This window comes from Pongo abelii, chromosome 5 (assembly GCF_028885655.2).
Source record: "Pongo abelii isolate AG06213 chromosome 5, NHGRI_mPonAbe1-v2.0_pri, whole genome shotgun sequence".
NCBI classification, from domain to species: domain Eukaryota; kingdom Metazoa; phylum Chordata; class Mammalia; order Primates; family Hominidae; genus Pongo; species Pongo abelii.
The window spans coordinates 42,752,027-42,764,734 of NC_071990.2; the positions used below are offsets into that span (position 1 = coordinate 42,752,027).

Here is a 12,708-nt window from a genome sequence, read left to right on the forward strand (position 1 = left end):
GAAACCCCGTCTCCACTAAAAAAAAAATACAAAAAAATTAGCCGGGCATGGTGGTGGGTGCCTGTAGTCCCACCTATTCGGGAGGCTGAGGCAGAAGAATGGCGTGAACCTGGGAGGTGGAGCTTGCAGTGAGCCGAGATCGCGCCACTGCACTCCAGCCTGGGCAACAGAGCGAGACTCCGTCTCAAAAAAAAAAAAAAAGAAAAGAAAAAAAACCTAGCTGGGCGTGATGGCACATGCCTGTAACCCCAGCTTCTCGCGAGGCTGAGGCATAAGAATCACTTGAACTCAGGAGGCAGAGGTTGCACTGACAAACCACTGCACTACAGCCTGGGCTACAAAGTAAGACTCTGTCATAAAATAAAATAAAATAAAATAAAATAAAATAAAATAAAATAAAATAAATAAAATAAAATAAAGGTAACTACATGCTATGGCAGTCAAATGGACAAAAGCTATTGTGATTGTCTAGTGTTTAGAATTTTTGCATTTTAGCTTAAAATATCAACTTTTTTTAATTAAAAATTTCTTTTCACATCAGATGAGTAATGTGCTGATGTCATAACAAGGAAGTTTGAAGGAGTCACATCTCACATATTAGCATGAAAACCCAATCATCACCCTTATGAATCACAAACGGATCTCAACTTTTATTTTTGGACATTTTATGTTTTGTTTCAAAACAAAGAGATGAGAGAGATTTCAGGCTGTCATTTGCAAACAATTTTCTACAAGTACATTTGGAAATGGAATTGGGGTATGGATAATCATTATTCCCAGTAAATGAATTGTTCCTTGCTATAGTTTGAATGTATCCCCTAAATTTCTTTTTTTTTTTTTTTTTTTTTTGAGACAGAGTCTCACTCTGTCATCCAGGCTGGAGTGCAGTGGTGCAATCTCAGCTCACTGCAACCTCCACCCTCCCGAGTTCAAGTAATTCTCCTGCCTCAGACTCCTGAGTAGCTGGGATTACAGGCACCCACCACTATGCCCGGCCAATTTTTGTATTTTTAGTAGAGATGGGGTTTCACCATGTTGGCCAGGCTGGTCTCAAACTCCTGACCTCAGGTGATCCACCCATCTCGGCCTCCCCAAGTGCTGGGATTACAGGCGTGAGCCACCGCGCCCAGCCAGCATAATGTTTTTAAGGTTCATCCACGTTATAGTATGCAACCGTGTGGAATTTATAACTGTCCAATAGACTTCTTAGGTGTTAGTCCCCAGCGTGTTGTGCTGAGCGGGGTATGGACTGAGGGACCGGCTTATCATCTCCACTAATCCTGTGTGTATCCATGTGACACACACCCAGAGGCTCTCATGCCGCTTAGCTTTAAAGGGGCAATGTTTTAAATTAAAAACTGAGCTACTTTTTACTTTTTGAAATTAAAACAAATGCCATTGCTGTCTTTGACAATATGACCCTCCTGGAATGATGTTCATGAATCCTCTAGAGAATCACAAGCACCTTCTGGGACCCCCATAAGGTGGACCTTTTTGCAGCCATTACATGTGAAGCTCATGAAGACAAAATCTATGAGAAAAATATTTATGATCTAATGTCACAGGGGAAAGTGTAATATGAGTTCATAATATGCTATGAAAATTAGAGGAAGACCATTTAAAACTACATAAAGATACTTCTGGTAAGAAGACAGAAAGGGAATGTACAAAATAATAACAATACCATGCTGGATGGTAGAACCATGGGTACATTTTTTTCCTCCCTGAACTTTCCAAAGATCTGTAATGTGCTTATATTACTTTCATAATTTAAACAATGATCACTGACCTTGAGCAGCTTTTTGCTCAAGTCAACCTAGGTTCAAGCCATCACAAAAGTACATGCAGACCCTCATGTATCAATAGATAGGAATCTTTAAGTTAAATGATTGGAAAATTACACAGGAACCACTTTCTAATGTTCACTTTGGAAAGATAACTGCCATTGGCTTGCCTTTTAGAGGACAGCTTCTTTTAATGAGGCCCTTTTCGTAACTTCATTAATCCACCCCTAATGGCCTTTAATTAGATCAAATTCTGTTTCCCACACACTTCTTTAAACAAAAGAACAGTACATTCATGTAATGTACCAGGCCACCTATTTAGCCCACCTATTTTAATGTGTTGGGAAGGACATCGGCTTGGTTGTTCAGGAGGTCTGAGGTCTAACCGTAGCTGTGTGGACTCTGGCAAGTGAAACTCCCTTCCAAACTTTTTTCTTTCTCGTCTGTCCCATGTGAATGGGAGTCCTGACTTCTATGGAGCTCTAAGTGAGAAGGAAGTTCTCAGCTCCTTAAATGATCTCTGTATTTCTCATAAGTAGACATACTCAGGCTGAAAAGCAGGAAAGTAGAAGTGTGATCAAAAGGCTGGAAAGCAGGAAAGGGAAGTGTGATCAAAAAGGGTTCACATGAAAATAAGCAAGACAGGAGAGAAAGCACCAGAGGGTAAATCTCAGGAGACCTGAATTCTACTCCCAGCTCTGCCACTGGTCACTGGCGATCCTGAGTTAGTCATTTCCCTTCTTTAGGGCTCAGTTTCTTCTTCTGTGAAATTAGGTGACAGGTCCAAGTCCTCTCCGGTCACAAATTCTATTTTTTTTTTTTTTTGAAATGGAGTTTCACTCTTATTGCCCAGGCTGGAGTGCAATGGCACGATCTCAGTTCACCACAGCCTCCGCCTCCTAGGTTCAAGCGATTCTCCTGTCTTGGCCTCCCAAGTAGCTGCGATTACAGGCATGCACCACCACGCCTGGCTAATTTTGTATTTTTAGTAGAGATGGGGTTTTTCCATGTTGGTCAGGCTGGTCGTGAACTCCCGACATCAGGTGATCCGTCCACCTTGGCCTCTCAAAGTGGTGGGATTACAGGCATAAGCTACCGCGCCTGCCTCCTCCCTCCCGTCACAAATTCTATTAATATGTGATGCTATATCATAGGACAAGGATTGCCTATTTAGCCTCACTTGGTTCTTAGAGGACCTCTTTGTTATTCAAAGGACTCAGCAAAATGTTGACTTTTTAATCTTTTAATTCATTCTGCCATCATCTGTGAAGTAAATCAGAGGAGAAAATCCAGATCAACATTCCCATCTAAGCCAGTTTCTTGAGGCTGATACTTAACAAACAATAAACTGATGAATCATGAGATGGCCTTGGAAAATATTAGACACTTAAATCTTCTCAACATTTTTCAGGAAATAGGCTGTAAATGGGGGAAGAAAAAAATGTAAATGCGTTCAAGATGGGGAATTGTCTTAAATAAAAATAACTACATTTTATTTTTAAATTAAAAAAAATACTTCCCCTGCAAGAACACTTAGGATGAGAACAAAAATACTATTAGGGGTTTTTTTCTTTAGAACTCACAGCCAACTCTTGCTAAACAGAGCATTTTGGAAAATTTGCATCATGGCTGCAGATTCAGGCAAGGAGGGTGGTTGGGATGGGTGAGTTTTCCAGCCACTTTCCCAGTTACTTGGTTTCCCTGATGGTGACACTGTGCTCTAAAACCAAACACCACAATCATCAGGGGAAGGTGTGGGGTAAAAGCATGGAGGTGGCAACATTTATCTTCCGGCTCAATACCTGGTTCTCTCCTGCGGTGGCAACTCCTCTAAAAAGGTGCCCACTAAGGCCGGGCGCGGTGGCTCACGCCTGTAATCCCAGCACTTTGGGAGGCCGAGGCAGGCGGATCACGAGGTCAGGAGATAGAGACCATCCTGGCCAACATGGTGAAACCTCGTCTCTACTAAAAAAAAAAAAATACAAAAAATTAGCCAGGCGTGGTGGCAGGTGCCTGTAGTCCCAGCTACTTAGGAGGCTGAGGCAGGAGAATGTTGTGAACCCGGGAAGTGGAGCTTGCAGTGAGCCGAGATCGTGCCACTGCACTCCAGCCTAGGCAACAGAGCAAGACTCTGTCTCAGAAAAAAAAAAAAAAAAAAAAAGGTGCCCACTACACCCATAATCCTTTTTGTTTCTTTCTTTTTTTCCACACAGTCAAAGCTTTTTACCAGGACAAAACTTCTAAGTGTATTGTTCAGCTCTATAAGTGGTCGAGCATGTCCTACACTACGTTATATGTTCCCAATGTTGATAAGCTTCTACAGGATTCAAAGGCAGAATTTTCCAGCTAGAGTTACAGTCACCAGCCTGGGTTGAGATAGCATGGGGATGTGAGAGGAAGGGGTGTTTCTAGGGTCTATCCATCAGGGTTCAGTGGCAGAAACCACTAGGGCTAACTTAAACAAATGATTCCTTGACAAGAGAATTAGGTACTTAAAAAATTGTTTGAGGGGCTGTGGGAAGAGCCCTAGGGTGACCTTCCAAGAATGACTCCCCAGAACAAGATGGCAGAAATGGCCCATGAGGGAGCTGCCTCTTCTGTCACTACAATAAGTTGGAGAATGAGGAAATACTAGGATCACCTCGTTCCTGACGCCCACAAAGCTAAGAACCAGACACTGGGACTCTTCCCACTTCTGTCACAGAACTCCATTTATCTCCACACACGTGCATGCCAGGAGAATGACAGAGAATAGCAGAACTGTGGCCCCACCTTATTTCTGCCTTCCAAACACCCAAGTGAGTTTCCTTGATGGACTCAGAACTCCAGCTCTAAAGGAGTCTAGGAAATTAATAGTCTTTCTCTTTTTATCTGAAGCATTTAGCAAGGCATATTAGCTGGAAAAATTACCCCCACTTGTTTCTGCACTGGAATCCTATAAAAGTTGATCAACCTTGGGAACATATAACCCATTGTAGGGTATTCTCAACCACTTGTAGCTCAGAACAACACATTTCAAAGTTCTTCTGGGAGTCGGAATGGAGCTGAGTGGGCCCATCTGTAATATTTGACATGGAGTGGGGAACAACACAATTCCCCCTAGGCCCCTTGAGGTTCACTATGATACACCAAAGCCAGCCCTGAACATCATCATGTGTATAAGAAGAATCTATGCAAAGTGTAAGACCTTCTGGTGGGGAAGGACTCAGAGTACAGAATATAAATCACTCTTGGCTTCCCAGAGCTTACGCTGACTCATTTGAGAAACAGAAACAGTGACTGGCAGGCCAACATATACATACACATGCATATAATATACATATATGCACACACACACATATAAAACTTTTGAAAACAAATTTATGATTTGCATATTTTAAAAATCTACCTTAGATAGCATCAGTATGTAGAGGCTAGGGACATGTTCAATTCCAACATTTATTGAGGGTTGACTGAGTACCAACTGAGGGCTAGATACATCCATGTGTGCTTTTCCATTTAGTCTTCATAATATGTGAATGTAGAATTCCAGAAGCATGAGATAGCTAGACACATAGATATCCTTGGATATATAAAACAGTTATTAGATTTCCCTGGCAGGGAAATTTAGGGATAGAAACTGAGTATGTGTGTAGATGATGCATTTATCTTTATTGAGAAAGTGAGCATAGAGGAAGGTGCACTCATTTAGAGAAGATGTCGGATTTCCAAAATCAGACATGTGGGGAATAAATATGTGTAGGTCACATGGCATTGCACTGCTGATGATCATCTTAACTATAATTTAATGGTTAGATTATAATTTAATGATGTTATGAATGAAGTGTTATGACCTCGGCATACTGCCTGGTTGGTGTGTGCCCGTGTATGCACACTGTGTGTCTTGGGGAGAGGGAAGTTCTGTTTCAGAAGTCACCAAAGAGAAAGTTATTCTTCTACTTAAGAGGAAGCAGAAAAACACTAACCCACTGACACAACACATCACAAAACACAGAACACAGAAGTAGCTGGTCAGAACTCTCATATTCAAAGGCAGATCTTCCATCTCCAGCAGCCAAAGACTTAAGCCATGTTCCGGGTAAAGTAACAAGAGGAAGGCATTTTCCAGAACCCTCCTGAGGAAACCAAAGGCTTTTGGGGGGCAATTGAATGGGTAAGGATTCTGTATTTATAGGTAGAATGTGTCCAAGATGGATGGAGGAAGACCTCCTGATTTGGGAGGTAAGTCTTGCCACCGGGTGGCACACACTATTTTCTTTCTTGTTCTTTTTTATTTCTTTAATTTTCTATATTGATAGTAATAATAATAATGGTATCTACTGAGTTTTGTTTTTGTTTTTGTTTGAGACAGTCTTGCTCTGTCACCCAGGCTGGAGAGCAGTGGCGCAATCTCAGCTCACTGCAATCTCTGCCTCTTGGATTTAAGCAATTCTCCTGCCTCAGCTTCCTGAGTAGCCGGGATTACAGGCACATGCCACCACGCCCGGTTAATTTTTGTATATTTAGTAGAGACAGGGTTTCGCCATTTTGGCCATGCTGGTCTTGAACTCCTGACCTCAGGTGATCCATCTGCCTCGACCTCCAAAAGTGCTGGGATTATAGATGTCAGCCACCGCTCCTGGCTACTGAGTTCTTATATATGTATTTGGTATTTACTACCTCATTTAATAGGCATGTCATTGTTCTCATTTTACAGACAAAAGAAGGACACTTAAAGAGTTTACCAAAGCCATGGAAAAAATAACCATGGACTCCAGGATTTAAACCCAGGTCTGTCCCCAGAGCCTGAGCTTTTAACCACCATTGAGGTCCTAGCATCAGGACCGAGTCAACCAAACTACTGTGGAAGTAGGCCTAGTTCTAGCACAAATACAAAGATGTGGAATAAAATATAATCCAAATAAATCTCCAGGTGCTAGGAATGAAGAAAACCATCAAAGGCAGAGCAGCTAGCTGAGCTGATGTCATAGTAGCCCAGAAGAATATGGATCTGGAGTTAGGGCCGGGGGCTAATACCCATGAGAGGACAGGAGGAAGGCAGTGAGCCCTGCATAAAATTGAAGGCCTTGAGCTGGTGTGGTGGCTCATGCCTGTAGTCCTAGCCACTTGGGAGGCTGAAGCAGGAGGACCGCTTGAGCCCAGGGTTTTGAGGCTAGTCTGAGCAACATAGTGAGACTCCGTATCTTAAAATAAATAAATAAATAAATAAATAAATAAATAAATAAATAAGGCCTTGTGGCACTCTTCCCCCATTAAATGGAGGTAGAAAAAGTGGACATGGGCCCTGGGAATCAGCCAGGAAGCTCACCATTTGCTTAAGGTCTGGAACATGAGGGGGAAAATGTCATCCAGAGAAACCTAAACCCTGGGCCTATGCCATGTGCATAGGAGTGAGGGCCATTGACATACTCAGCATTCTGGCAGAAGCAAATGTGTGAATCATCTCCGCAGAGAAAAAGTTACTACTCAAGAGTTTCAAGGATTCCCATTGGGAGAAACAACCTGCTGAAGACAAGTTCACAATAAAAAATTACAAAAACCCTACTATGCTGGTGAGAGTCAAATCCTGTCTAAGGTTTAAAGTGTGAAAAATAGGTTGGACTGGAAAAAGAAAGAAAAGAAAAAGCAACTGTCAATTTAAGCCAGAAAGAAGACAGACATAAAGAAAGCCAGCTGCAAAGTTCACAGGAACATTGCTTCCCCCAAAGTCAGTTGGCAGCTGTAAAATGCCATAAAGACCCCCTCTTTGACCAACGACTGCTTTCCTACCAAACTCCCAGACAGCTTTGCCATACACACCTATTGCTGGTGAGCCAATTGCTGAGCTACTGCTGCCTCATGGCAGCACCCAATACCTACTTAATCCCCACTTCTCTTAACCCACCCCACCCCCAACCAGAGTAGGAGCAACCAAACCAGAATTGATGCCTGCTTCCCTTAGAATCTTCAGAATCCTTCAGCAGCTTCCTGTCTTCCCTCTTTGGAGCGACACGCCACAGTTCCCCCAGAGTGGCCTCCCTTACTGGACTGAGTTAATAACTAATTTGGTCAGACTACAGACTGGCTCCTGATGCTCCATGGTGATTAGATTTTATCAGTAGAGAGTTAGCATATGCAACAAACAGAAAAATTGGCACTTACCAAAAGTCAAAATAATAGAGAATCTAGAGGATGCTATAAATAATAAGTTGATTTTAAATGATTAAAGAAATGAAGGTGATAATAATAATGATAGCAAACGTATAATGCTGTCCTAAGGGCTTCACAAAATATTAACTCATTCAATCCTCACAAAGCTCCTGTGAAGTAGGTACTATTGCCTTCTCTCTTTTACAGATGAGATATTAGGAAATTTGCTCATGGTTACCACAAGCTATTAGAGTGGCAGAGCCGAGATTTGAACCCACGCAGTTTAGTTCCAGAGCATATGCAACTAATCACTGTAAATTAAAAAGCAACAGGACACTATTAAATAAAAGTAGGCCAATTTGAAGAAAGAACCAAATCAAACTTCCAGAAATGAAAAATAGAGTCACTCATTCATTCATTCATCAAATATTTATTGAGCTCATATAATGTGCCAGACACACAGAGGCTCTGAGGATATTGCAGTGAACAAACCAGACAAAAATCCTTGTCCTAGTAGAGTTTACTCTTTTTTTTTTTTTTTTGGAGACAGTGTCTCGCTCTGTCACCCAGGCTGGAGTGCAGTGGCACAATCTCGGCTCACTGCAACCTCTGCCTCCCAGGTTCAAGCGATTCTCCTGCCTCAGCTTCCTAAGTAGCTGGGATTACAGATGTGTGCCACCACACCTGGCTAATTTTTGTATTTTTAGTAGAGACGGGGTTTCCCCATGTTGGCCAGGCTGGCCTCAAACTCCTGACCTCAGGTAATCCGCCCGCCTCGGCCTCCCAAAGTGCTGGGATTACAGGCATGAGCCACCATGCCTGGCAGATTTTACATTTTAATGAAGAAGACAGATAATAAATATAATGCATAGCATGTTAGGTAGGGATAAGTGCTACACAGAAAAAATAAAGTAGGGAAGGGGGATATGAAACATCAAAAAGGGGGTTAAGGTCATGTGTGGCGATGCGCACCTGTAGTCTCAGCTACTGGGGAGGCTGAGGTGGGAGGATCACTTGAGCCTGGGAGGTCGAGGCTGCAAGTGCCATGGCACTCCAGCCCGGGTGACAGAATGAGACCCTGTCTCAAAAAAAAAAAAAAAGAAAAAAGAAAAAAGAGGGGAGGGGGCGGTTGAAATTTTAGATAGGGTGTCTGAGAAAGCCTCACTGAGAAAGTGATTTTTATTCCACTCCTGAAAAAGTGAGAGAGCAAACCAAATTGGTATATGGGGAAGAACTTTTCAGGCAGAGGAAGCAGCCAGAACAAAGGCCCTGAGTGGGGAACATGCCTGGTGTTTTTAAGTTACAGCAAGGAGCCTTGCTTGCTGTGTGGATAGAAGTAGAGTGTGTGTGTGTGTGTGTGTGTGTGTGTGTGTGTAAGAGAGAGAGAGAGAGTGAAAGTAATGGGAGATGAGTTCATGACATAACAGGGGGCTGACTCATGCAGGGGCTTGCAGGCCACACTGAAGACTTTGGTTTTACTCCAATGACAAGGGAGCCACTGGTAGGTTCTGAGCAGAAGGACATAAAGATCTGACTAACTTTCACAGCATCACTCTGGCAGCCATACTGAGAATAAAGGGTAGGTAGACCAGCCTGGAGACTACTGCAATAATCCAGGCAAGAAATTATGGTGACTTGGGGAGATCTATTTTTAGGTAAAACCCATAAGATTTGCAGTATTTGCAGTGTGAGACAAAGAGGAGTTAAAGATTTTTAAACTGATCATCTGTAATATCTGAATACCACCTGTAATCTCATTAAATGAGATAGGAAAAATGGCAGGGTTTGGGAATGAAGATCAGGAGCTCCATACTTCCAAGTGGAGATATCTTCTAGCCAGCTAGGTGTAGGGGTCTGGAGTTTAGGAGGGAGATCTGAACTAAAGACATAAATTTGAAAATTATCAGCATATCTGTGGTATTTGAAGTCATAAGACTCATGACTTCATCTGGAAAGTGGTTGAGATTGTAAAAAAGAGAAGAGGTCCAAGGACTGAGCCATGGGGATTTCATCATTAGGAAGTAGGGAAGATGAAGAGGAACCAGCAAATGAGACTGAAACAGAGCAACCAGAAATACAGGAAGAAAACCAGATGACAATGGTGTCTTCAAAGCCAGATGAAGGAAGTTATTAAGGTGTAAAAGCCAATAGATGGGTTAAACAGAAAATTAGGCCCAGATGAAGACAAAATTAGTAAATTCAAAGTTAGAAGAACAATGGAAAATTTAAAAAGAGTGATTAAGAGAAATGGAGGAAAAAGAGATTCAACATGCATTTACTGAGCATCCCTGCAGAAAAGAAGAGGGAATATGAAAAAAGCAATCTTTAAAGAGGAAAATATCTAAGAATTTTCTATAATAAAATTTAAAAAGACGTGAGTGTTGTGGGTTGGTGGGTTGGTTTTCCTGGGAAGTAGACTGGGACACAGATTAGCACACAGGAGGCTTATCAGGGAGCGCTCTTGGGATCAGCACCAGTGTAGGGGGTGGAAGCAGGACTGGGCAGAGGGAGAGGGTGAGTTATGATGGAGTCTCAACTAAGACTTCAGCCACCTCATGAAAAGAATGACCTGGTTTGCCCAGGACTTGGAAGTTTCCTAGGATGTGGAAATTTCAATGCTAAAGCCAGGATAGTCTCTGGCAAACTAGGATGAGTTGTTTTTCATCCTACCATGGGAACTCTGAGACTAAGATGGAACTTTAGAATTGAACCAGAAGACTGGTTCTTTGTAGTCCTGCATCAACCAATCACTGGATGCAGGCTGTCCCCAGGAAGTAGTGTGACCCTGTGAGTAAAGCAGCACTATTCAGCCGAGAGCAATTCCTGGAGAGGACTGACATTTCTGACATTTGAGCATTGTCTCCTAGAAGCAGCCCCAGCTCCCAGTACCCAGCATCTGGAGGATTAGGTCCGTTAGTCTGGAAGAGAGATTTGGGTAGTGCGGGATTGCATCTACCATAATGAGTCTTTCTTTTGACAGTTCTCAAAAGAAGATGTACAAATGGCCAACAAACATATGAAAAAATACTGAACATCACTAATTATCAGGGAAATGCAAATCAAAACCACAATGAGATACCCCTTACTCCTACAAGAATGGCTGTAATTTAAAAAATTAAAAAATAATAGATATTGGCATGGATGCAGTGAAAAGGGAACACTTTTACACTGCTGGTGGGAAAGTAAACTAGTTCAACCACTATGGAAAACAGTATGGAGTTTCCTTAAAGGACTAAAAGTAGATCTACATTTTGATCCAGAAATCCCACTACTGGGTATCTACCCAGAGGAAAATACACCATTATATGAAAAAGACACTTGTACACACATGTTTATAGCAGCACAATTTGCAATTGCAAAAATATGGAACCAGCCCAAATGCCCACCAATCAACAAGCAAATAAAGAAAATGTTAAATATATATATATATGTATACACACACCATGGACTACTACTCAGCCATAAAAAGGAACAAAATAATGGCATTTGCAGCAACTTGGATGGAGTTGCAGACCATTATTCTAAGTGAAGTAACTCAGGAATGGAAATTGTATGTTCTCATTTGTAAGTGGGAGCTAAGCTATGAGGATGCAAAAGCATAAGAACAATACAATGGACTTTGGGGACCAGGGGGAAGGGACGGAGGGCGTGAGGGATAAAAGACTACACATTGGGTACAGTGTACACTGCTCAGGTGATGGATGCACGAAAATCTCACAAATCACCACTAAAGAGCTTATCTATGTAACCAAACATCCCTGGTTCCCCCACCAAAACCTATTGAAATTAAAAACAAGAAGAAGACTTGAAAGGATCAAACTGTTTTTGAGTAATTTAACTCTGTCCCAGAGCAAAGCTTGAGACATTTATAAGAATATGAAAACGTCCAGCATCTAACAAGGTAAAACCCACAATGTCTGACATCCAATCAAAACTTACTAGGTATGCAAAGAAGTAGGAAATTATAATCCATAATGGTGAGAAAAATCAATTAATAGAACCATATTGAGAAACAGCACAGATGACAGAATCAGTAAATAAGAACATTGAAAGTTATTGTAAGTATATTTCGCATGATTGAGAAGCTAGAGGAAAGACTGAGCATGTTAAGTAGAGACATGGAAGACATAAAAGAGGCCCAAATTGAACCTCTACAGATGAAAACCATAATGTCTGAGATAAAATGTCACTGTGTGGCCTGAACAGCAGATTAGACACTACAGGAGTTAATAGAACTCATCAGAAAGATATAACAATCAGAACCACCACGTACCTAACAGTAAAGCCTCAAAGTCAAAGTGTATTAAGCAGAAATTAACAGATCCAAAGGAGAATTTGATAACTTCACAATCATAGTGGAAGATTTTAATATTGCTTTATCAATATTTGATACTAAAAAAGTGAGATTTTAAATAAAATATATACTTTTAAACATTTTAAATAAAAATCCAAAGTAAGCACAAATTGGCACTGAAGGTCTATAACCTCATGTACTGAGACATTTGTCATCTACCATGAGCTACTTTAGGGCAGGAGCTGTGTCCTGTTTAGGATTGAATCTCCAGGGCCCAGCATGGGGCCTGACACTTTTTAGATTATCAATAAGTAAATACTTATACATTCTAAATAATAAGTGAATTCTAAATAAGTAGCTAAAGCATTAGTAAGTCTACAGAAGAATTAAATGGGCAGTTAAACAGTTTGAATTAATGGAGATGTATACAACTGTACCCAATAGCAAATAGAGCATACATATTTATTTCAAAAACATGAGAACAACTATAATAGTCAACCA

At 41.4% G+C, this 12,708-nt stretch overlaps 1 non-coding gene across 1 annotated transcript; it reads right to left on the minus strand.

Annotated features, from left to right (window-relative positions):
- Positions 1 to 535: 535 nt before the first annotated feature.
- On the minus strand, positions 536 to 642 carry LOC112134077 (small nucleolar RNA U13). The gene has a single exon (XR_002915660.1). It is a non-coding gene; the product is annotated as a small nucleolar RNA U13 (small nucleolar RNA).
- Between the last annotated feature and the right edge of the window lie 12,066 nt (positions 643 to 12,708).